At 37.7% G+C, this 27,400-nt stretch overlaps 1 protein-coding gene across 5 annotated transcripts in view; it reads right to left on the reverse strand.

Moving 5' to 3' along the window:
- The window catches only part of PLCL1 (phospholipase C like 1 (inactive)), a 331,902-nt gene that overhangs the window by 182,915 nt on the left and 121,587 nt on the right, over positions 1–27,400 (reverse strand). Inside the window, exon 1 of one of the 5 annotated variants that reach the window (XM_072741278.1) lies at positions 1,072–1,120. The exons of the other annotated variants lie outside the window; for them this stretch is intronic. The gene's annotated coding sequence lies outside the window, so the exon portion shown is untranslated. Of the gene's footprint in view, positions 1–1,071; positions 1,121–27,400 lie in introns of those variants that run through there. 5 annotated transcript variants of the gene reach the window in all.

The raw sequence follows: 27,400 nt of genomic DNA on the forward strand, positions 1-27,400 counted from the left end.
AGGAATCTGGGATTATGACTGGAGCCGAAGGCAGACACTTAACCAACTGAGCCACCCTGGAGCCCCAAGTTGTACACTTTAAATAGGTGGATTGCTTGGTTATGTGAATTGATGTGAATAAAACTTTTTTCCAAAAAAATGCAAGGTATGTTTGTAGGAAACCAAAAATAGACCTTTCTGACCAGATAAGATAATTGATTGCAGAGGAATGGAAACTAAAACTAGAAAGCTAAGTTGCTGCTATGATATGCTGAAAGCTCTTCTATGCAAAGAAAAGGAATTTGAATTGTATCCTACTTTCCCAATTGATTACCTTAGGATAATATATATAAAGAGTCCAAAACCTAATAAGTACCCCCCAAACGACAGCTGTTCTCATTATTATCATTATTAGGAGGTCTCTGATAATTCTATGCTACGCTTTCACCTTGCTGGAACCTCAAAATTAGCCTCCTGAGGCCTCCATAGTCTGAATTTTATGTGACCACTTAGGTTTAGCTCTCCCAAGACAGAGGTCCATCCAACTTAATTCAATTTACTTGTGAAATTTTTAAAAATAACAAAAAACAACTTGATTTTGGGATTCTTAAAAAAGTAGAAAATAATTTCAGAGCCTTGAAATTCTAGAGCACAATGTAATGTTCTAAAGCAATATCTACATAGGCAAAGTAGACTTGTAAATTATCTTAATGTAATAGAATGACACTAGAATAATAAGTGAAAGACAATTAAGCTCAACAATGGCTACATTACTAGAAGTTACTTAGCCAGACACACATTGCCAGCGGGAAGCTGTTAGAGAATATTAGTGTATGGAAGAGAGTCAGCCTTACAAGAATAGGGAGGAACTGAAAGTCACCCAAGATGACTAATTTTTACAGCTCTGATGGATCAGGCCTTTGAGCTACATGAGGAAGCATATAATTTTTTTCCACTGCTTCTCTCTATTGAACAAAATAATTCAGAGTACATATGCATTACAAAGTTCAGCATTTAAAGAGCACTGACATTGTATTAGTATTAAAAAATAAGCCAAGCGAGAAGACATAATTTTTCCTGTGGCTTTCTTACCTTTTCATTAGGATCATGAGGGAGACATAGCTTTTCTGACCAACTTTGAACTGTCAAGTAGTTAATGAATATGTATGCAAATCATCAGAGAATCACTAAAGAAACCCCCCAAGTTAATTAACAAACGAAATGGAAAACCGTATTCTACCTTTGAGCAGACTATTTCAGTTCTAACTACTCAGCTTAGAATGTATTCCAGTTGTCAGTATGTATCTAACGATACCCAAGTTACTTCTAAACTTAGGACCGTTATCAGTGAGTGAACAGAAAATGAACAAAACCTCTAACATAAAGGGAGAGTCACCCCCACGGTAGGAAAGCAGGCTTTCCCAAGGCTGCAAGGACCAATCCTCCCTGAGTTTCGACAGCTCTCTGCCCCTCTAGTTGCCACGCTAGACCAACAACCTCCTCTTCCAGGTTTGGTTCTGCCCCAGACTGACACTACTCGAAGGCCTAGCCTGGTATAAGAAATCAGATGGCATTAGTCAGCACACAATGACCTGCGGTTCAGAAGAACTCTTAGTTGAAGAAAAAAAACTAACGAAGAGATTTGAAAACCACCATGGATAACCCAACCTGTGATTAATCAAGTGGTTAACACAGAAAAACCATATGTATATTACTTCTCTTTAAATGCCTCAAACTGCATGTGGTAGATCTTGAGCTTCAGCAGTCTGCTCGTGGGGCCAGTAGGTGGTCTTTCCACTGACACCCTACCTATCAATACACATACCATTTTTTATTTTATGTTTATATATCTTTAAGAGGAGAAGGAGGACGAGAAGGAAAATAAAGGTATTATAAGCAAAATCTGCAAGCTATTCTGAGAACATGGAGTCTTTTACAGTTTATTTTTCCCTCATTTAAAAAGAAACACTTAAGGCTGGGTGGCTCAGTGGTTGAGCACCTGCCTTTGGCTCAGGGTGTGATCCCGGAGTTCTGGGATCGAGTCCCACATTGGGCCCCTGCATGGAGCCTGCTTCTCCCTCTGCCTATGTCTCTGCCCCTCTCTCAATCTGTCTCTCATTAATAAATAAATAAAATCTTTAAAAAAAAAAGAATAAAGAAAAACTTTACCAGATACTATGCCATATAAATTCCAAGGACAGTTTAATCACTTCTGTTATTCAAATACAACTTATTCATGTTTCCAATTATAATAAAATGGCTACTTTTGACAAATACAGTTTTCCTCCAAGTCCATCTATTTATTTGTCCAAAATACAATATATTTTTCCTACTTTCCAACATTTACCTGAATTGAAAAGGGAGGAAGTATCCAAGCCTTTGAGCCAAGAGAAAGTACCATTTTCACCTATTCTTGAAGATCAGAAATAAACCTCTGAAGTCTGAAGTTTCATTTACAAACCACCTCTCATATAGCGACTATTATCTGCTCGGAGGGAAAAAATTGCCATAGCCCTAAGCTTATTTTGTCTCTAAGCCAAACAAGACTACAGTTCCTAACAGAATGGCATAATAAGCAATCTTCTAAGAGCTACAGTCAGTAATTTACTAAAATTACTCCAAAAGACAGCATAGGAAGCATAAAACTTTTGCTAAGTATAATATTTCTCTTCCTATAACTTAAGGAAAAAGGAGTTAGAAATAAACTACTAGGTGGATTTAAAAATAAGAAACCTACAAATCTATTCAAGAGGAAAATAAGCAACTGGCTAGAGTAAATGATGACCTTAATATGTTCAAAATTAATAGAAAGGAAAAGTAATAGGAAATTCTAAGAATGGAAAATCTAGAGACAAGCCATATGCCTCCCAAGTGGAAAATCTAACATTAGACACTAAAACCTAGGCATTCTCTCTCTGAATGATCTTACAAATTATCCACAGCAATCCAAGTATCAGAGGAAAAAAAAAAAAAAACCCTGGCACACAAAAGTCAATATTCGAATATATACTCTGGGAAACGGAACAGCAAAACACTCTTGCTGAATGGAATATAGCAGTGATTTACAGCTAACACATTTAAGACTATTATAAACTATTATTGATTGGATTAATAAAGATAACCAAATGCTATGTTCCAAAATAAAATTTGGAAACATTCCAGAATACTTCTAAAATTGTGCATCCTATGGAAGAGCATGAATATATAATCGAACACTGTTTGCCAAGAAACTGACAAAGAATCTAACATTCCTGAATTACTTTTATGAAGGATGACTTCTAGAGAAACTATAATAATGCTATATATCTGAAACACATTTTTTTAAACACAGAAAAGGAGAGCATGTTTGCAAACCATATGCCTGATGGAATTAATTTTCAAGGTCCTGAAGGCAATTTATACATATTTTGTCAAAAAAAATAACCATAGGCATGTTTACTTGGAAAAAAAAAAAATATGTGGCTGGGCTAGCCATACTAAGTAGTCAGTAAAGTAAATTCTTTACTCTTTTTTCCTCAACTATTTTCAGACCTACACGGCCCCTGGGCTTCACCTCTTCCCTAGTCCCCCATCAAAATGTATTTGCAATATGGATCTAATATCACCACTCTGTTCCTTAGGCCCTGTGTTACTCTTCTCAAAGGTCTCTGCTTTCTTTCCCATTGTGAAATAAAAGGCTTTGTCCTGGTTGAATTTCAGCATTCAGAGAGCAACTGGGGAAGCTATAAGGCTATTTTACCTTTGAAATCTTACTATTAAACAACTGCTCATTCTATTTTCCTATAAAGTCAGTCTTGCTATAGGAAAAACAACCCTCACATTTGAAACTGCTTCTTGAACTATTTCAACTCCATACAAAAGTAGCAGGTTCTCTTTTTACATCAATGTTCCTCCATCTTTTTAATCTGGTTGACCCCATTCCATGACTGAAGAACCCACTTCACAATTTCAATCATCTCCTACCAAGAAGATGTACTAGAATGTAAAAGCATTCCTGTTGTTATTTCAAAAGAGGTAAGTGATCTGAGGAGCCCAGAGAAGGTAACCCTAGGAGAGCTGATAAACCATACTGCACACATTGAAGAAATAGTGACTTCCTGGCATAAGCTTTCATGTTTCAGAAATCCTACTTCTCCCTTTGTCATTTTTAATCAGGGAGGTGGAGCTGCCACAAATGTTTAGTAGCTAGGAAGGCAGTGGTCAAAAACTCAAATGCCTTTAGGGGCTCAGCAGCTCACAGAAAGAAAAGTCATGGACTCAGTGAGACACAGGGAGTGAGATACACAGAGGTAGCAAACCCCCCTACAAATGACATCTGCCACTCAGCTACACTGTAGCTATGCAATGTTGCCAAATCATTGATTAAAAAAAAGAAGAAGAAGAAGAAGAAGAAGAAGAAGAAGAAGAAGAAGAAGAAGAAGAAAACACAGTAAATTAACCAGTAATTCAATTTTTTTTTAAGATTTTATTTATTTACTCATGAGAGACACACACAGAGAGAGAGAGAGAGAGAGAGAGAGAGGCAGAGACAGAAGCAGGCTCCATGCAGGGAGCCCAACATGGGACTCAATCCCAGGTCTCCAGGATCATACCCTGGGCTGAAGGTCTCATTAAAACGCTGAGCCACCCAGGCTGCCCAGTAATTCAAATTTTAAAAAGTACTGGCTAAGATAACTCTGGGTGAATCAAACTAAAGCCATCAGCTGTCAGGGTGTGTCCCATTTGTCACCTATTTGGAGACTCTTATATAGTTATGATCACCTGTCTCAATTCCCTGATGATTTTACCAAAGAGATTTTACCTATGGAACCCAGAGAAATTGAGTAATATGATGTTTAATTTTATGTGTCAACTTGGAGGGCATTTTAGGATGAGATTAACATTTAAATCTGTGAATTTGAGGTAAAGCAGGTTAAGCCCTCCATAATGTGAATGGGACTTATGCAATTTAAGGGCCTGAAAAAAAAAAGACTGGTCTCTCTGAGCCAGAAGACTTCAGAAGAGTTCTGGAAGATTCTCCAGAAGATTACTTTTGGACTTTATCTATACTATCAGCTCTTCTGGGTCCCAAGCCTGCTAGTCCACACTACAGATTTTAGAATCACCAGCCTCCATAATAATCCTGACTAACACGAATGATTTAGCCAAAGTCACATAACTAGTTTGGGGGCAGATGGTGGGAAGAAATGTTCTAACTCCATCTAGAATATATTCCAGTATACTGTACACTAGAGCAATAATCCTGGTAGAGTGTAAGACATTACAGATATGTTTATTGTGTTAATGTACATTATAAAAACCTGAGATAGAATCATGTAGATGCTTGCTTGTATGCAGATTCCTGGGCCTAGATCCAGATCTATAGAATCCAGGTCTCTTGCATTGGGGCCCAAGAATCTGCATCTTGGAAGTTCCCTAAAATTATTCCTATGCACACCAAAATTTGAAAACACTGTAGTAATTAAGAGGCAATACAGATTAGTGGTTAAAAAACGGATTCTGGAGGCATATTTCCTGGGTTTGAAGCCCAACCCCACCACTTATTAGCTATATGAGTGACCTTGGGCCAGTTATAGAGATGATGTGAGGATTGAACAAAGAAAGGTTGTGAACACTTACACGTAATTAGCATTTAAAAAATGGCAGCTATTACTACTAAACTCTCTCATTACAGGTGTTTTGGCACAATTTCAGTATCATGTCAATTAATATTTATGGTGATGATCACAGTGGCACTTCAAGATCTTGAAGTACTTTCTAAAGCAAAGATCAAAGTGGTTAGATGCCAAGTATTTCGTTTTACATAAATTCTTTGTAATTTGGTGATTTGTGTATAATATTTACAGTAACTTTCTGGAGATTAAAACATTTGAACAGCCTGAATACCACATTTGACTATACAAGATAACAGAGAGTCTGCTGTATATGTGCACCATGTAGTGTGAAGACAGAAATATTCTTAGGTAGTATGGTCTTTCTGCAATCCACTGATATTTTCTCTATTTCTGTAAGGGTTGATGTTTATTTATTTATGTTTTAGCTCACCAGCCTGTAGCTCAACAGCTTCCCTTATATTTTTTCAAAATAACTTATTTCTTGAATTAAATTTTAACACTAACATAACAGCTTTGATCCAACATTCTTACACTAACAAATTCTCATGATAATATCTAAAGAAAAATATACATACAGTAGTGTAAAAAGCAAGCTAGAAATAATTCGGACTCAATAGTTAAGGGAATCCCCATGCCCCTTCCCCCAAAAAAGTTCAATTCACCTGAATTTTAGTCTTTTATCCCATCAAACTCTTAATCAGAGAGCAGTTATCAGCTAATAAACTGAACCTACCCAAATACAGAAGCTAGTATATAAGTAAAGGGAAGCCGTATGAGAGAAAATTGAGAAAGGCCAGACATGGGAGTCTTTTTGATCATTTAGAACTGAAAAAAATTGAGTCTCTTTGTGTTTGAGAAGGTCAAAAATCTTCTCTTAACAGATTGGATTTGCTTTAGGACAACTTAAAACATGGAAAATATTTTGCAGAACCTATGTGGCACAATTAAGGGATTGGTTGAAGGTGAAAAATAAAAATAAGGGAAACCAACAATTACTATAGGATTTGACTTAGAAGAGAGGGAATATGTCCAAGAAAATAAGGATGTGGGCCAAATAAAGCTTTGGGTATAAAAACTGTTATTATTCCATTGAGCACCTAAATCAGGAGGAAGGACTCTCCAGGAGGGAGTCTCCTGGTTGAGCAGAGGCAGATAGGCCAAGAGTAAAGTGGCTATTCTCTGTAGAGGCAATGATCTGAAAATAGGAGAACATCAGCAATCTGAGGAGTAGATTCAGGACGAGAATAACAGTAGTTACAATTTATCTGCCTAAGGGCAGACTAACACACCTACAGGTACCCAGTATCACACAAAACTCACCAACTCCACATTAGTGAGAGATTTCTAAATCAAAGAAAGAAGCAGCAAGAGAAGGGATTTTACCAGGACTCTTCATCCATTAGCCCATTCAACTAGCAGTTACCAAGGCCAATCCTGTGCAAGGTACTATTTAAGGAAAAAACAAAATGAAACCAAAACAAAACAAAAGATGGTCTCTGTCCCCAAAAGTTAGAATCCAGTCAAAGGGCATAACATAAAGAATATGCATATAACAACACTAACACAAAGGAATAATAATAATGTTTAAGTTTCAGTATTCTAGCTGAGTTAAAGGAAAGAAAAATTACTTTAATGGATGTGGAATTAGAAAGAATGAATGGATTTAAGGGTTTCTGAGATAGTTGAAGCTTGACTTAATTATAAGATGGAAGGACGCCAATATATAAAGAAGAGGCACAAGCAAATGCCTGTGGACAAAAAAACAGAACAACCAAGTAAAGCAAGTAGTCTAATCCACTAGGACACAGAGAGTACTGGCGGGGGGGTTATAGGGGACAAGGCTGGAATCCCACCTGACTATCATGGATCTTAGCTGCTAAGCTACAGTGTTTGGGTTTTATTTGCTAGACAGTAGGAAGCCACTTAAGGCTTTAATCTGATTGTAGCTGGTTTGCTCTATCCAGTACAAAGTAGTATTTAGAAAAGGGTGAGAACCAGAAGAAAAGCAAGGTGACTCCTACAATAATCCAGAAGAGTGATGATAAATGTTTAAATTAAGGTAATGGGTGTAGGCTTGAGAAGGAAAAGAGAAAATTTCTTTCAATACCTTTATAGCCTCTAAATTAAACTAAATCACCATTATCACCTGTCAGAAGTTCTCCCATAATTGCCATATAGAAAGACCAAGCACAGTGCTCATTGCAGAACACCAAAAACAGTCCCTGCCATAAATGAACTTAAACATAAAATTCATAGAAGTCTGGAGCTATTATCACTTATAAAGCTTCTCCTTTCCAAATGTAATCATACTTTAGCCAAAAAATTTCTCTAAAACCTTTATTCCCAAGATGCAAATATATTACATGATGCTACAGAATAATTGTAAATTACCACATAGTTCTTTTTTTTTCTTTATTTATTTATGATAGTCACAGAGAGAGAGAGAGAGAGAGAGAGAGAGAGGCAGAGACACAGGCAGAGGGAGAAGCAGGCTCCATGTACCGGGAGCCCGACGTGGGATTCGATCCCGGGTCTCCAGGATCGCGCCCTGGGCCAAAGGCAGGCGCCAAACCACTGCGCCACTCAGGGATCCCTACCACATAGTTCTTAACACTATGTTGATTGCTCATTAAAGAAACCACACATGTAAAAATACAATAAGATTAAAATCTTTCCCCATCATTTTGAAGGAAACGTGGGGCAAGCCATCTGAGAAACTAAGTTGAGACTCTCTGCAGACCTTCCTGTCTTCAATTTCTATCCCAACACAGTGAATAACATAATTTGTGGTGTTTTATTCTACTTCCAAAAGGCTTTGTGATCAGATACCAGAAAACAAATCTCTAATTCTCCAGCATTAGAAAATTCCAGCTTTTCAGTTGGAGTGAAATCTGCTGATCATTTCTCTCAGTCATCTCATTCTAAGGTTAAGAAAAATGAGGATCAAGGTTCTACAGCTGGTACAGCAAAGCTTTCTTATAGGCCTTTGGTTCTAACTACTCATGTACCCAAATGATGGGGTACCAGCTCCAGTGCATGTACTGGGACACAAGGCAGAAAAATAAAAGACCAGGCACACAAACAGTAAAATAGCTTCAATTTTGTACCCTCCTGGAGTTGTGTACTATATCCAGGTTGTGGACCAATCAAGATTCACTCAGGTTTATCCTACTATGGCATTGGTGTCTACTTAGGAAGTTAGCAAAAATAGGACAACATTTAAAAAATAAAAGTAAAACTCTGGAATACACACAGTGTTATTAAAAACACTTAGAAAATATAATAAAACACATAGAAAAGATTTTGATCCTCATAGATCTAATTGAATTTAGTAGAATATCAGTAATTTAACCCAGATGATTCTAAAATGAAGTATGCTGATTATTGACATATTAACATATTAAGCTAGAGTATAATTCTAGTCCATTTCTAACTTTCAGGTATGAACTATCTCTAACATACCTGTAGGAATCAGAATCATAAGAAGTTATTAAGAGACCCATAAGTTCTCAGTCAGTAATTCACTCATCCTAAGGTACCACCTAATAATTCCCAATAACCCCAAGGAATTAGCCTCTGATCCAAATAGAAGATGATCAATCTGCATTCTCTGTGTAGGAGTTAGTGATTCTTACTTCATATCAAGACTCTTCCACAGCTGGGTTAGATCATGATCCATGCAAGATGTCAGAGGACTTCTTCTTCCTTGGGATTACCATGGCAACCACCACCCACTCCCCACCTAAAAAGCCAGGTAAGGTGGTAACTCATCAGGCAAGGAGTCCAATACAAAAAACACATTGATGAGTGTCCTCTGAGTTATGCCCTCTCATTAGATGTATGACCTTAGCCAAGCTCCTTAACTTCTCTGTGCTTAGTTTTCCTCTCCTATAAAATAACACTGTTCTGAGGATTGAATTCAATGAGATAAAGTGTCTAAAAGCACCAGCAGTATCTAGCACATGGTGGTTCTCTACAAATGGTACATATGACTATACCATGTAGAAATACGATTAATTCACATAAAAGCAATAATGTAGGATCCTATCAGAATACATATATGATATAAAATACTATTTACCAAGAGTGGTTATGCTCTATGAGAGGCTCACCACTAGGCAAAATTTCAGCAATGATCAGTTTAATGGTTTCTCCGACCGTTAATTGGGTGCTGCTTCCACACACACACACACACACACAAAAAGTCTTCTCCCCTCCTCTTACTATCATACGTTAAATTCACTGAAGTAAAAGCTAAACACTAACTGGAAAGGGAAATAAAATAAGCCATTACCAATAAATTTCACTTCAGTAGAGAGCAGTTTATCAAATTCTTTGGCTGATCAGCAAGAGAGTATGGACTTAGACCTGGGAAGGTTTAAGACAGGACATAAAACTTCACTACTTGACTATATTGCCAATAAACAACCCCAAGTGTATACTCCAAGGCTGTCTGGACTCAAGCTTCAGAAAGGACCTATTTGCTCAGGCAGGGGACACAGTGAGAGTGTCCTATCAGTCCCAGTAACTTTATCATGAACACTCATCACAAAATGAGTTTGGACAACTGTCCGAACCAACCAAAAGAGACTACTTAGTCTTTATGTCTCTTGACTGGCCTTGTGGATTATTAAATATTTATCAGAAAACAATCACTTAATCAAAGGGACTTCTACCAACCTAAGTCCATGTTCTTCAGTCATGCCCAACAAGCAACCAATTCAGAGGATTATAAACCTCAGAGTTACTTTGATGCCAGCCTTCCAGCTTTTAATAAAACATCTTTCCTGTGTACAGTGCCTGTGTGTTCACCAGAATTCTTTTTGCTAAGTGACAGAGACCAAGCCTAGATCAGCTTAAGCAGAGTGAAAATATATAGGAATCAAACTAAAGTTCCTACCTATGTTATTAAAGGGACTAAACACTCAAACTGCAAGAAGTAGGCTTCTCTCCACAGTCTGACCCTTTTACTGTAGATTAGTTTCCTTCTATGGGAAGCAACCTGGCTATCAGAAGCTCTCGGGTTTCATACTTTTTAAATTCCTCAGCCCAAAGGAACTCTTTCCTTATTCATTTGAAAATTTCAGGAAAAGGACCAGCTTGAGTCAGAAGCTCACTACTGACCAGTCCACTGTGTGAAGTGTGGTGATAATAGAGAAATGATGGAGTTGGTGAGAGTCATATAAAGAAAGAGGCAGTACCCACTGGAAGCTTGAGCCATTACCAAAGGCAAGGAGACACTGCTCCCAAAGAAGGACTGAGACTACTGCTGGATAGACTACAAAGACGATCTACTACAGGTATTTATGTGCAATTTTTATTTTAACAATCAGCCGGTATGAAAATATATATGTTTGTTCATTTTGTTACTAAACCTTTACTAAATTTATTTTTTTAATATTTATTTATTTATTTATGATAGAGAGAGAGAGAGAGGCAGAGACACAGGCAGAGGGAGAAGCTGGCTCCATGGTGGGAGCTGGACGCCGGACTTGATCCCGGCACTCCAAGATCGCACCCTGGGCCAAAGGCAGGCGCTAAACCACTGAGCCACCCAGGGATCCCCTAAACCTTTACTAAATTTAATAATGGGCCATAAATTATACAGCCATCAAGTCAGGTACCCTATTGTATCCCTGATCTCAGCTCACTATTTCTACCATTCCCACCTCTAGACTCTGAGCTGAAACACAATGAACCTCCTAAAGTAGCAAATTCTACAGGAAGAAATGCATTTACAATGATTTCACAATCGTGCTTCTCTTGTCTAGAGCAGCCCTTAAGGCAAGAATTATTTTCTTGTTATTCTAGGTGTCTAATTTTGGCCTCAGATAACCTAAGAAGTTTTTGCAATGCAATTTTATTACTGGAAACAATTTCATTATAGGAGAATATTAAGCAACTGGTAAAGTCAAAAGGTCAGTATCCACATATAAAACACTTTCCTAGCTTACAATGCTGCCTGCTTCTATTTAGCAAATGCTGAAGTAGCAAAATAGACTCAGTAGAAATATTAATATTTTTAAATTATCTCATATTAGCATTTTTAATTATTTCCTCCAAAAACATACATGCTGATTTTGATGTCTGCAGTACACAAAATATTTTCAAGGAACTGGTTCTGGTGTTTACACGATGGCTAATAATGAATCTTTTGTTGTCTTCTTCCTCTTTTAAGTGAAATGATTTTTTAATATCACTTGATAAGCCATAAATCCTTACCTGTTTAAATCCATGTGATGATGGTATACATGATCTTTGGAAAACAAATGTCTACACATGTACAATTTCCAGAATATTAATCATGTCTGACCTCCCTTCCTGGGTGATCTTCCAGGTTCAGGTGCTGGACAGGGTACAATAGTTCCCTCCCCAGACACAGAACTGAAGAATTGATCTCCCACAAGACCACAAGAGCAAGAAAAGGAGAACCAGATCCAAAAACAAAGGGAGATCAGATAAGGGAGACTATACCAGTTGGAAAAGTAGATAGTGAAAAAAACCCAAGAGTCAGGAGCATGGGTTTAATGAACCATCTAGTCAAGCTGAAGAAGAGCCACTGGGGCTGGAATCACTTTAAAAGAGCATGAACCCTAGATTTTCCAAGAGAAATCATCTTTGCTATCCAAAATTTTACAACTCAAGAGTCACCTCGGGTTTGAGTCTCCCACCAAAGCCCTGTCCAAAATTTCTGAAGATTCCTTAGGTCTGTAGAGGGTAAGGGTGGGCCCGAACTTGCATTCTCAAGTTCAGTTCAACTCCTGTTTCCCCAGCCTTGTCTGTCCTCCACCATTAGACCCAATGCCAAACTCACACTTTCTTGAGATTCCCCATCCATTACCCCACTCACATAAAACTTCCATGTATATGAGAGACTTTGTCAATTATTTAAAGAGAGATATAAAAAGAGTTTATACAAGGGCAAAGCAAACAATTTCAAATTGAACATTGAGCATTTCTTCTTACCTTTTGGCAATCCTACCACTAGACTATTTCCACAGGTCCCTTCACCTAGCTTTGTGGCACTTGCAAGCTTCTCTCTCCTCTACTTTCTCTGTTTACCTCCTTGGAAAGAGCACAACCAACTCCCTTCCTTACGGCAGGATGTTAACTTACCCTTTCTCCCCTGCAACCTTGGGTCTAGCCTCCAAATGTTCCCCCATTTCACTTTGTGCCTCTAAGTGAATTATCAAGCTATTTTTACAAACAGTTTTTCCCACCCTTCAGAAGAACTTGGATGATAGTTATTAAGATATGGATTTAACTTCTAACTCACATTTTACAAGACTGAAGTAAAATCATTTGTCCCTGAATGGAGCTAATAAGGAAAAATGAGTTTAGGCAGCTCTCCATCCCATGATTTAGGAACAGGGCAGCCTAAACTAGGGAGTGACTGGCTCCACATGCTCATTCACAAGTTTGGGCATCTAAATACAGTCTGGCAACCATTCTCAGCTTCTTCTCTGATTTCTCTATTTCTGGGAACTGACTCTCCTTTTCAGAAATAAATTCTGACTTTTGATTCATCAGAAAAGGCAAATGTTGATCATCTTTGAAATATTAGGTAAGTCCTGTATGATCCCACATTGGACACTGCATCAAGCTGGCTTATAGGAATTCTTGCCCCTGAAACCTGTCCTCACTCTGGCATACAGAAAAGCAGGAGATCCTTCTGTGAAATTAGGTTCCATATCTGGTCTGATCCTGCTAAAACCACAGATGACACCAGCTCATGAGAAAAAGCAAAAAGACAAGGAGACATGGAATTAGAATTCCAGACAGGTCTTAGGAGATCCAACTTACTATCCCTTTGCCTTGGGTATCACAAGGAATTCAACACAGTTTACACCAAAAACCTTCTGCCCTTTTGGATTTATTTGACTGGTTAAACATTTTATGATAATCTAATTAGGACATAATTTTTAACCGCTGGATATTTGATATTCCCTACATAATGTAATCTGAAGACACATCACCCACCAAAATTATAAACAGGCTTGATATATAAAAGTCCCCAGTTCACTCACTCATTCATTAATTAATTCAAAAAATATTTTGAATTAGTTGAGTGCCTACCATGGGCCCACCAGCTCAAGCACACAAGTTTTCTAAAAAGCTCCTGCCATGATTGTGATTACCCATTTAAAAAGCCACACATTTCATGAGAGGTTACCATTTCCAATAAGCATGTGAAATCTACATGAACAATAATCCTATCCTAGCCAGCTATCACAACAGGCCTGTCAAAGGGGCAGGGCATCATTCCCACTTTCTTTCCCTAAAAAACATCTGGGTCTTCATTGTTCTTAAAGACCATCTTTGAGTTAACAAAACCAAAATAAAAGCTTTTTTATTTCTCCCCAAAGCTGTTTCTATCCCAGTGTTCACAGTTAATGGTGGTGTCATCTTTTATCAAGTTGAAAGGTGACCTTAGAATGATAGTTGATACTCCCACTCTCCTCCTTTCATATCCAATCCACCAGCAAGTCCCTTCTGTTCTACTCGAAATCCCATTTTTCACCATACCCACTGTGACTGCCTAAACAAAGCTTACATCACTTTTAACCTGAACAATTATAACATTTTCTGACTGGTCTCCTCATTCATTCTTAACCCCTTATGAAATCCATTCCAGCATCTAGAAACTAAACCCAGGTGTGTCCTCTACTTCTCAATGGCTTCCCATCACACCTGAAATAAAATCTTAACTTTACACAGTTATAAAAGGCCTATATCCATCATCCTCAGTTTTGGCTGCTCATCAGAAACACATAAAGAGCTTTTAAAAATACCTAAGTGTCACCCAGATTAATCAAATCAGAGTCTCTGGAGGTGGATTCCACATTGGTTTGTTGTTATTTTTAAGAGTGCTTTCAGAGTAGAGGACCTCTGCTCTCCATGGGTCTTCCTTGTGTCTTCCTCTCTGATTTCATCTCTTGTCCTTGTCCTCTCCATTCATTAGTAGCCTCACTGGCTTCTCTGCTTTCTTCAAACCACAGTTTCTCTCCTTTATCTGGAAAGCTGTTGATTCCCATCCTCCACTCCCCAAGCACTGACTATTTTCATCTCACTGGTTCCTTCTCATCATTTAAGTCTCTACCCAGATATATGAATTACCTCTTTGGTGGCTTTCTGAGACCACCTAATAACCTACCCCATTGGTTTTCAAGGTGTGGTCTCTACAACAACAGCACCTGAAAACTTTTAAAAATGTAAATTCCAAAAAAAAAAAAAAAAAAAAGTAAATTCCCAGGCCCTATATCAGGGCCCTATTAAATCAGAAACTCTGAGGGAGAGAGCACAGCAATCTCAATATTTTAATAAGTCTTACACGTGATTCTGATGCGCACTAAAGTTTGAGAAGCACTGTTGTGTGTGTATGTAATGTATATACATATGTATATATTTATATGACCACCTCCACTGTTCTACTCTTTATTACTTGACTTTACCTTCTTCACAGCAGTCTTCTGAAATTTCTATATAATTTTTTAAACTGCCTGTCCCTCCCCCCACCCAGAATAAGCTTCATGGAAACTTACATTCACTCTTATATGCCCAATGATTAGAATAGCATCTGACACATAGGAAGTACTCAATAAATATTTATTGAATAATTGAACCTACAAACAAACCAGTCTAGTCCCTTTCTCCCCCAGAAGCTCTAAGGGTTTTATTTGTTTTCTTCTAGAATCAGGGCCCCAGAGGAAGATGTATACAGGGATCTACAGCAGCAGGTCTCAGAAAACAATATCAAAATCAAACCAAATGGCCACATGCCAGCTAACTCTAGCTCTTCAGAAGGGGAGTTTTTGAAATGTTGAACATGCTTGGCTCATATGAATGTGAAGTAATTGCTATGTATGACTAATGCACAGCTGGAAGGCCTCATTAAGTCTCAGGTAACCTGCCAAGACATTTTTCCAAGGAAACAAAACGGCAAGGAAAGAGCATTCAAGAAGGTGTATTGAAAGCAGAGACAAGGAGGGGGCTGAACCAAAACAATCCCACCTCCAAAGGATAATCTCCCTTGCCTCAGGACCTGGAAATGGTGGCTTTCTCTACCTACGTGTGTCTCCTCCCACCCTAACCACACCACCATTTCCAATAAATGAAAAATATCTTTTGTTTGATTCAAGTTTCTTTAAAATATGGGCAGCCCAGGTGGCTTGGCGGGTTAGTGCTGCCTTCAGCCCCGGGGGCAATCCTGGAGACCTGGGATTGAGTCCCATATTGGGCTCTGCATGGAGCCTGCTTCTCCCTCTGCCTGTGTCTCTGCTTCTCTCTGTGTCTCTCATGAATAAATAAATAAAATCTTTTTAAAAAATAAAAATAAATTTCTTTAAATTTTAGTGAAGAACTTTGAAGATCTTTACATTTGTAACATCTTTTTCTGTGAATAGCCTGTTCTTGTAGTTGTCTTTTAGGCTGTTTGCCATTTTCCAGTTAATTGGTAATTAAATTTACTCTTGAGTATTATATGTGCTGTCATTATTTTTCCCAGTTTGCACTTCAGTCTTGACTTTGTTTTGATGATTCCTCCCTCGGTCACAACTTAAATTTTATTTAGTAAAATGTACCCATTTTTGCGTTGATGTTTCTGATTTTATGTCAATAAATCCAAAAGTTTCATCTATGCCAAACACGGTGAAATATTCACCCATACCATACTTCTGTGGCTCTATTTTTTTTTTTTTTTCGGTTTAACTCTTTGATCCATCCCAAGTTTATTTTGGTGTGAAGAATGAGGAAAGGTTCTGGGGCAACTGGGTGGCTCAGTTGATTTAAGCATCTGCCTTTCGCTCAGGTCATGATCTCTGGGTCCTGGGATATAGCCCCACGTTGGGTTTCCTGCTCAGTGGGGAGCCTGCTTCTCCCTCTCCCTTTTCTCCTCCTCACTGCTCATGCTCTCACTTGCTGTCTCTGTCTCTCAAATAAATAAATAAAATATTTTTTAATTAGAATTTTTTTTTAAAGAATGAGGAAAGTTTCTAATATTTTTTATCCAAAGAATAAGTTTATTTGGGAAACTATAACCTCAGCATTGAGCAGAGTAAAATTATACATAGTAGGTGCTGAATTTCTACTAAATTATTGGAAGGGTGATGAAGCTACAAAGAAATATGGATAACATAATAACACATTCCAGTAAGAGGTGTGTGCATTATGGGAAGCCTGAGTGGCTCAGTGGTTGAGTGTGTGCCTGAGTTGTGATCCCGAGGTTCTGGGATCAAGTTTCCCATAAGGCTCCTTGCAGGGAGCCTGCTTGTCCCTCTGCCTATGTCTCTGCCTCTCTCTGTGTCTCTCATGAATAAATAAATAATTTTTTAAATGTGTGTGCATTATGACTTTAATGTGACATTAATGTATATTAATGTATATTTAATAAGTAATTAATAGGTAATTAATAATTACTTTTTTTTACTCTTTACTAGTTTATTGAATTTAAAAGATTGTAGATCCCGCATTTTTAAAAGGCCTTTTTATACATAAAGTAGAATTTCTAATTGACAGATATGGAAATCTATCTGAACTGGACAAACTATGGATTCAACACGCAGATGAGATTTCCTCATACCATTACCTTGACATGGATTCGATACTCACCCTCAAAAGAATCCTATAAAAAATTGCTTCAAAGCCCCTTTGAAATTGGAATAGTGCAGCAAAACCACAAGTAAACAACTGCCTGTTAACCTGTTATTTCAAATATAGACTGAAAAGCCAACAGGCATATTTTTGTGCAATTTTTTAAAACATCATAAGTTGAAATATCAAATCTGCACAGCGCTGTCCCTTCACAGAAGGCAAGAAACTACCAGCACTTGATGTTGGAGGCCGTCCTCGGTGCTGTAGGCTATGAAAGTGGGCCTCCTTCAGGGTCTGGTTGATGTGGAAGTAAGGGCCTTGGCACAGTGCAGACTGCTCGGGAACAGGCTGAGGGGTGTGAGGGCCGAACTCAGCAGCCGTGTGGTTCAAGCTGCTCTCTGGCCCGCCTGTCCTGTCCGGGCTGTTGATGCTGTTGCTGCTGCTGCTGCTCCCACCACTATCACTGCTTAAAGACTCTGTGTCCCAGGAATCATGAGAGACAGGGTTTCCTATTAAATAGGTATTAGCCAATGCCAATTTGGTTATCACTAGTACCAATTACAATAGTAACAATAACTACCATTTATTGAACACATACCATGCTTTACACGCTTTGCCTTAAATATGTTAATTTACTTGATCCTCCAAACAAGCCCATAAGGAGTTTCTATTCCTATCTTAATTTTACAGATGAAAAAGATGAGGCACCAAGAGATGAAGAAATCTGCTCAAAGTCCCATGACAAGCATCTGGCAGAGGCGTACTCTGAGACAGAAGCACTGAGAATTCTATGCCTTAACCACTATGTTATCCTGTCTTGCAGATCATTATTGATCACAGAATAGAAAAAAACAACAGGATGTTTTTGGTATTAACAACCCAAGATGTACACAGTTTATATTAGAACATTCTATGTTTCTAATTCCAATCTAAAAATTGAATAGACATGCCCCATCCCCACCCTCACCCAACCTCCCTCCAAAATTACCTTCCTCAGAATTCAATATTGCCTTTGGCTACAATATCTGATAAAGGACCTATGAGGGTCCAACACAAGGTTACTCAATACTTGATCTATATCTCCACTAACCCACATTCCTTCACATCGTTTAAGTTCAAATCCCCACCACAAATTGTTGTAATTTCCAAGCATGCCTTGATCTGAAATGTACATCCTACAGAGTTGCACTGAATAATGTGGTCTATGTAGCAAAGTCAAAAATTACTTCTTAGCATCTTTTACTATATGTTAGATTCTTAAAGATTTAGACAAAATCATTCACAATATTAACAACAACAGGTGTCATTTTGTAACTCTAGTTTTTATTTAGAAAAATGAGTAGAATTTTTGGTTTCATGATGGCAAAGTAAGGCATTTTTGCTCCCTTCTGCTCTCAAAATTCTGAAACCACAAAGACGACAGGGAACAAAAACACAAACTCCAGCTTTAGTGAAATGAAGAAGTGACTATAATCCAACATTTGAAGATGGAAAGCAGATGGAGGAAACATTTTAGCAAAGAGGAGAAAAGTCAAGCCAATGACTACAAAAAGCAAGCCAATTTGCCCCTAGAAATGCTTACGAAATGGAGATGCTGGGTACTTTAAAGATGAAAGTAGTTGCTAAAATGAAGGGATTTTTAGACTCTCAATCACTGGTGGCCTGCAGCTGGTTTGTACCAGCTTGCAAGAGTGAACTCTGCAGCGACCTCATGTTGGTAGTTTGAAATCAACTATAGTGTGAATATTTGGAGAAGCTGGCAAATGCTACAAATCAGAGTTTTGTTTTGTTTTTTTAGAGAGCTAGTTGTTAAACATTTACCAGCACACAACAGCTCCCAAGTCCTAACCTTCATCACCCACTAGAAATCTGATGTTGATTTTCCAGTAAACGGGAACAATGGCACAGCAGTCACGAAAGAGGGCAAGTGAAAGGTACAATGCTAAAAGTAAGTGTAACATGTGAAAATCTGTAAATGACCACAGAATTCCTTTAACTCCAAACATCACCCTCCTGATGCATTCCCCTTGACAAGAGATTGAGGATCCTTCTCTGGTGAAACTAAACTGCTCAAGAGAAAAGATTTATGTATAATGATACTTTGTGGGTGAGTAGGCCCCTCAACAAAGGATCTAGCTAACTCGTCTGATCATCTTACAGTGAACTAGTTCACTTAGACATGCAAAGTCTAAAAATTAATTTCCCAAACACACTTTTTCAAGAAGTCACTACAAGTTATGCCTTACCCAAACCAAAAAATAAACCAAAAAGGAAGAGGACATGGATTTAAGAAACATGAAGAGAGGCAGTGGGCATTCCCAGAGTGACAGCTGTGCCTCAAGCCCTGTGAACTCAGTGCACACTGGAGCAGGAGGCAGAGGGCTCTAAGAAGCAGGAGAAAAAGGAAATTCGCAAATTATCTGGCTGCTTGACCATATAGAATACTGTACTGAGGGATATTTTGCAGAACTGTTAGAGGGTATTGGAAGACATAGCATCCAAGAACATTAAAGGGGGGAAAATAAGGCAATTATTAACCCCAGCTAAAAATAACAACAAAAAAAGAGAAAAGAAATACAGTCATACAGATCATTCAACTGTGGAAAACATTTACATAGTCATAAGAAGATACTGGGGAAAGATATAACTACACATTTAGACATAATAAATTATATACGAGGAAGTAAAGTTTTTTTACTTTACTACATAAACCAAATTATATAGTGCAGCTTTGTAGTGTTTACTACATGTATTTACATTTCAGAGCAGGGCACACTTGGAAATAACTGCAATTTAGGTAGGATTTTGAACCTAAAGAGGAAGTAGGTATAAATAAGTAAAGATCCTCATACAGCCTAATAGAAATGATTAATCAAGAGGCATATTATTTTCAAATAAGGAAGTAAATGCCAGAACAAATAGCTAAAAACATTGAAGCAGTCTTCTAGTAAGTGAAACACGGCAGTAAGAGAAGAGAAACAAGAATATTTTTTTTGATATATGCTCTATAAGAATATTTGACTTAAACATTTTCATATAATACTTTCACCATGATATTTAATTTAAATAATTAAAAAATAAAGAAAAATAAAATAGTTTATAAATTATGGGCAACTCCAGAGACTGTGGTAATTATTGATATTCTAGTAAGAATGAGATTCCTGCACTGTAACAAGACAAAAAAAAATTCCAAATCAGGAGAGATCTATTTAAAACATCCTGTAGTAAACTGAGTATTTATCATCAGGTACTATAGTCAAAGCCTTAATTATGGATCATTAGACAAGAGTACTTGTGATAACTATGTCAAGGATAAATTAAGACAGATTTAGGGGCATCTGGGCGGCTCAGTGGTTGAGCATCTGCCTTTGGCTAGGCTCTTGATCTAGGAGTCCTGGGGTGGAGTCCTGCATCAGGCTCCCTGCAGGAGGCCTGCTTCTCCTTCTGCCTATGTCCCCACCTCTCTCTGTGTGTCTCTCATGAGTAAATAAATAAAATCTTTAAAAAAATTTTTTTTAATTAAAAAAAAACTGATTTATCTCCCAAACTTATCTTTTGGGGGAGGTCAGAATCTTCACTGGGATAACCATATTTACTCATCAAATGTTCATAATAGATAAAATTTATGTATCCTTTTTGTATTTCCAATTTCTTTTCTAAAGATGGGAAAAAATTTCTCTTTATAGTTTTCTTCATACTTTTTATTTCCTGCTTTGAAATGTCAATCTAACTTCTAGAAAAGAAAATTTATTTCATAATTAGAGGAAATTACTGGGGGGGGGGGGCAGGTTTAGAGTGGTAAAAACAAGAGCCCAAAAGCTTAGTGGTAAGGAAGAAACACATCGTTCTTTCTGGAATTTTGGTGGGGGAAAAGACCGAGAAACTCAGTGGTATCAGGGGACATGGGGGGAAGAATTTTCCAGATAGGGGAAATCTATGTTGTTCAAAGGCAAAGAGAAATGATGCAATTAAGAGAGAGAAAGCGAGGAGAAGAGAAAGAAGAGAAAGAAGAGAAGAGAAGAGAAGAGAAGAGAAGAGAAGAGAAGAGAAGAGAAGAGAAAAAAGTTAGATGGTGGTGTGAAGGGAAATTAAAGATGAAAATGGATAGGGGCACCTGGGTGGCTCAGTCTGTTAATGTCTGGCTTTAGCTCAGATCATGACCTCAGGGTCCTGGGATTGAATCCCAAATTGGTCTCCCTGCTGAGGGAAATGAAATGTATATCTCCCTCTCTCTCCCCTCTTCCTTTCCCCTGCTCAAGCTCTCTCTCAAATAAATAAAATCTTAAAAAAAAAAAAAAAAAAAAGATGAAAATGTATAAACTGAAAAGCAAGAGTTTACTTTTTGACTCTTGCTGAAAAGCAAGAGTTTACTTTTTTACTTTTTGACCAGAGAGCTCTTTCCTGTGAAATTCAAAGCAAGACAATAACTAGAGACATGTTTCTGAGGTAAACAAAAGGGAACATGAGGGATATTTTCAGAATGGCCTTACTTTTGAGTGAAAGGAAGAACCCAGTCATCTTCCGAGAAGGAAGCTAGGACTGAAAACTTAGAAGAGTGGAAGGAATTGTGAACAAACATTCTCCAGGAACAGACCAGTAGAAGCCCCCAGAGACCATTCCTGGATCACTGAAAACCTGGCCACACCAGCAATCACCCAGGAGGAGAGCCAAACAAAGATTCTGCATCCTCATCCTCAGAAACTCTGATTCAATAGATCTAGGATGAAACTGAGGATCAATTTTTGAAGGCTTCCTATGACATCTTTATGAGTAGTTAAATCTGGAAGCCACTGGATGGTGATCCACAAGATACAGATTAAACAAGATTAAAGGCACGAGTGAAGCCAAAGTGCAAATGTTTGCCAGGTGCCATATCTATGAGGTTTTGTTATTTCCTCCAACAGCAAAAGGCAGAGAGAGAGAAAACAGAACTGTGAGGGCTAATAATCCACACAACAACTGAGAATTACAGCCGCATTGAGCTGCTGACCAAATCTCATCTCCCAGTTCCATGGTAAAAATGATTAAAACTGAAACACAACAACAACAACAGAAAACAAAAAACAAAACAAAACAACTGAAACACAAAACCTCATTTCTCTTTTTTTTTTTTATTCAATCAGTTTTTAACCAGAAGTAGCTCCCTTCATTAACAAAAGCACTACCACACTCTGCATGGACACCTGTGTCCCAGGTTAGGCCTCAGTTTGAGTAAGAGAAAAATATACTATTTGGTTCCCCCATCTGGGGGCTTTGATAATGAATTTCTAGGACTGCATTCTTAAGTGTTCTTAAATGAGGTACCTATGCTTATTGATATACTTGGGTCTAGTTTAATCTCAGCCCCTGGAATTCTTGTAGTTTCAGCAAGACATGGGTACTCCACAATTTTAGAAAGTCATTAAGTGCTGCACATTTGTAATAATTGTAGGGGTTTTTCTTGCTTGTTTTGTTTTAGTTAAAAGCTCACTTCCTCAGATCTGTCAAAAATCAACAGAGAGAAAGGAAAAATAAAAATCAACCACTCTCCTGGAACAGTATATTTATATAATTCAACTGATGTTTTTATGATCTTAAATACTGCTTCTAATTCAGTAATTCAGTCAAAATAGAAATTATAGTATATAAAAACAAGTTTCAAAATAAACTGAAACCAAAAATATCATTAAGGCACAATAGGAAAGGCAGTGTAACAGAGCATGATAGAAATGGTCTTTTATCAATGAAACAATAATACTGTTTCCTATCTAAGTGTAGCCTTCTTTTTTAAGCCCAGAGAGTGAAGAAATGTACACATAATCAATTATAGCAAGTTACAAAGGCAGCTGATCCATGATTTCATAAAATAATCTCTGCCACAGTACTGCATTCTGGGAAGCAGCCAGTTGTTGTCAAGATGTAATGAAAAATACTACATAAGTGGCTTCATTTCAAAATACAGAAATTGGCCTGATTAAATCAATGAATTTCTATCAGATTTTGATATTATCTGGAGAGGAAAATCCAGCCTCCTTCTGAAAACTGAAAAACATCGTTTCTTTAATCAAGAAATTTCCTCACTTGTAATAGGTAAAAGTGATTAAGAGGTATAAACTTCCAGTTAATAAAATAAATAAGTCATGGAGATGAAAATACAGCATTGGGAATATGATCAATAATATTTTAATAACGTATGGTGACAGCTGTTGACTACACTTATTGTGGTAAGCATTGAACAATATATAGAATTGTCAAATCACTAAGTTGTACACCTGAAACTAATATAACATTATATGTCAACTATACTTCAATAATAAAAAAAAAATTTTAATAAACTTTCCATTTGCTGAAAGGGAAATTCTGTGACCTAAAAAAGTTACATTAAAAAAATTCCTCACTAAAAGTTTTGACACCTTAGTCAACTTAATCATTAAGTAAGTTATCTAACTTCATTGGCTTTCTGCGTGATATGCCCAAGTAGCTTTGATTTATTTTCACTAAGCAGAAAAACAATAAGTCTAATGCAAAATTATATTGCAAAACCCATGCTTGACATTTGAAGCTATACCACCTTAGAAGTGCTTAGCTCTTTTTTTAGAACTGAATACTATTTTGTTGAATACACATCTTTCATTTAAAAAAAAAAAAAAAGGAGTTTGTGGGAACGCCTAGATGGCTCAGCAGTTGTGTGTCTGCCTTTGGCTCGGCTCTTGATCTAAGAGTCCCGGGATCAAGTCCCGCATCGGGCTCCCTGCAGGGAGCTTGCTTCTCCCTCTGCCTGTCTCTCTCTCTGTGTCTCTCTCTGTGTCTCTCATGAATACATAAATTAACTCTTAAAAAAAGAAAAAAGGAGTTGTGTTTCTTATGAGTTTTCAAAGAAAAAATTTAGAGGAGTAAGAAATATGCTTTCATTTACACAGGTAAGAAATACAACCATTAGGACAGTGGTGTTCAAACCCAGCCTCATATTTACGTTACCAGGGAGCTTTTAGAAACTAACAATACTGCATCCCACACAGATCAAATCAAACCTCTAAGAGTCATGCCTAAGTGTGGGTATTTTTTACTTTCTTAAAGCTACCCAGGTGATTCTAATGGAGCTAGGTTTGAGAATCCTATATAGGCCACTGTCCAATTTGGCTGCACCTTGGAACCACTTGGGGATAGGGGTTAAAAACAATGGTTCTTTGGTCCTGTTTTGAGCTGAATTGTATCCCTTCAAAATTCATATGTTGAAGTCCTATACCTAGTACCTCAGAATGTGACTATACTTAGAGATGAGTTCTTTAAAGAGGTAAAATGAAGTCATGGAGGTAGGCCAAAATCTCTATAAAAATAGAGAAGAAAGTGAAGAAGAGGATATTAGGATACAGACAGGTACAGAGGGAAGACCATGTGATGGAACAGGAAGGAAAGGACTACCATCTACAAGCCAAGAAGAGAGGCCTCAGAAGAAACCAACCTTCAGACACGTTGATCTCTGACTTCTAGCCTCCAGAATCATGAGAGAATCATTTATGATTTATAAATCATAAAAAATAAACAAATAATTGTGAACCACTTCGACTGTGATGCTTTGTGATGGCAGTCCTAGTGAACTAATATAGGGTCCACCCCCAGAATTCTGATTTCATAGGCATGGATATAGCCAGGGATCAGCATCTAGGGTTGAGGCCATTGCTTTAGGTATCATGAAGTCTGACTTCACTTGTTCTCTACTTGATGTTAACTTGAGAGACCAGCTACTGACACTTTGTAACACCTTGCTACTAAAGATATTCAGTGAAAATAGCCGAGAAATTGAATTGAAAATTAAGTTTTTAATTTTATTGAGGACTTTGCTCTACACAGTTAAGAGCACCCACAAGAGAGACCCTTTCTCACCTGTTTCCAACATCATTAGCAGAAAGGGAATATTTTTTCCTTATGGTGGTGATATATTTATTTCCTATCATCCACAGACACAGTTTTCAAGTATTCTTATTTCTCTTTATCTCTTCACTCTTAATAGTGCCATACTCTAAATAATTCAAAACTTTACATAATTATTTCAAAATACGAATTTTAACAGGTTTAATGTTAATTTGGAGTGTAACTGCTATACGTTTTCTTTCCCCCTAAGAGTGGTCTCACAGCTTCTGAGTTACACACAAATCTCGGATCCAATCAGCTCTGTCATCAAATAGCTCTGTGACCTTCAGGAAGTTACATAAATGCTCCAAGCTCCTAGGCAGTCTTCCTAAAAGAACAAGGTTTGTATTCCGCTAGCCCTCTCCCTCCTACCTGCTGGTAAGATATAACTGGAATCTGGGGCTCAAAGTAGAAACCATGTCTTGAAAATATTAGAACAGACCATTCGCTGAAAACTCTCACCTAGATTTATTATTACTTGAGAGAGAATTAAATGTTTACCTTGGTTGAAACACTCCATTTTGGAAATACCACAATACAGTAATGTGGCTCATCTAGTTCTAACCATTGTGTGGAGAAGAGTTTGAAGAAAGAAAAACATGGAAGTTAGCTTTCTTTTTGTCTGACATCTTAGCAAGGCTACAGGTGTGGCCACTGCTCTCTGAGCTTCACAATGTCACCCAACAACAAGGACAACAAGAAAAAGAAAGATGCAGAAAGTCCGGCAAAAAAGACAAAGACCCAGTGAACAAATAGGGTGGTAAGAACCAAAAGAAGAAGTGATCCAGGGATCCCTGGGTGGCGCAGCGGTTTGGCGCCTGCCTTTGGCCCAGGGCGCGATCCTGGAGACCCGGGATCGAATCCCACGTCGGGCTCCCGGTGCATGGAGCCTGCTTCTCACTCTGCCTGTGTCTCTGCCTCTCTCTCTCTCTCACTGTGTGCCTATCATAAATAAATAAATAAATAAAAATAAAAAAAAAATAAAAAAAAAAAAAAGAAGAAGTGATCCAAAGGCAAAGTTCAGGACAAGCTCAATAACCTGGTTCCTTTAACAAAGCAACATATGACAAACTCTATAAGGAAATTCCCAACTCTAAGCTTATAACCCTAGCTGATCTGAGAGACTAAAGATTCAAGGTCCCCAGGCCAGGACAGCCTGACAGGAGCTTCTTAGTGAAAGACTTATTTTTTTTTTAATATTTTATTTATTTGTTAGCAAATTGAACTCCAATAAAAAAAATCTAAAAAAAAAATTTATTTATTTATTTATTTATTTGACACAGAGAGAGAAAGCACAAGCAGGGGGAGCAGGAGAGGGAGAAGCAGGCTCCCACTGAGTAGGGAGCCCAGTGTGGGGCTCCATCCCATGACCTGAGCCGAAGACAGATGCTTACCTGATTGAGCCACCCAGGTGCCCTGTAAACTGGTTTCAAAGCACAGAGCTCAAGTAATTTACACCAGAAACACCAAGATGAAGATGGCCCATCTGCTGGTAAAGATACATACATGAACAGATCCCACCAACTATACATTTTGAAAAATAAAAATTAAATTAAAAAAAAACAGTAAAACATGGAAATTATAAAATCAGTTAAGAGGTAACTACAGAAGTCCAGGCTTAGGAGTTGTTGGCTTGGAGGTGGGATTGGGAAGTTGGTGGAATAAAGGTACACTTTGGGGTGTTGGGTTAAATAGTTGATGAAGATTAAGGAGTGCACTTGTGATAAGCACTGAATGTTGTATAGTAATGTTGAATCACTATATGTACACTTGAAACCAATATTATACTGTATGTTAATTAACTAGAATTTAAATGAAAACTTTTTTTTTAAAGGTACACTTTGGAAGTGCAATCAAGGTGAACTGATGATGCACACTAAATGTGGAGGGAGTCATCAAAGATGGCTCCCAAGGTTTTAAGAAGATAGAGGCATTATTTACTCATGAGGATGAGAAGAGATGCATATTTCTAGGAGAAAATCAAGAAATTCAAACGTAAAATTTGAGATATCTGTGAGACATAAACATGGAGCTGTCACATCAGAGTTGAAGGGATAAGTCTGAAATTGAAACAAGTTTATTCCAGAGGTAATTTGAAAGTAACCTCTCTATTCATCATCGCCTTGGAATCATTGTCCAACCCATTCCAAGTACAATGTGCAAAACAAGTACAGCCATCCAAATACCATCTTAAATTCTTAAGGAACACTATGGAGGGCCAAGTCAACCATAAGGAACACTATGGAGGGCCAAGTCAACCATTCCTCCACAAGGAAAAATCATAATTCTTTTGATCTTTCTATTGATTTTATTTTACAGCCTTTTCT

Source organism: Vulpes vulpes, chromosome 16, assembly GCF_048418805.1.
Source record: "Vulpes vulpes isolate BD-2025 chromosome 16, VulVul3, whole genome shotgun sequence".
Classification (NCBI taxonomy): Eukaryota; Metazoa; Chordata; class Mammalia; order Carnivora; family Canidae; genus Vulpes; species Vulpes vulpes.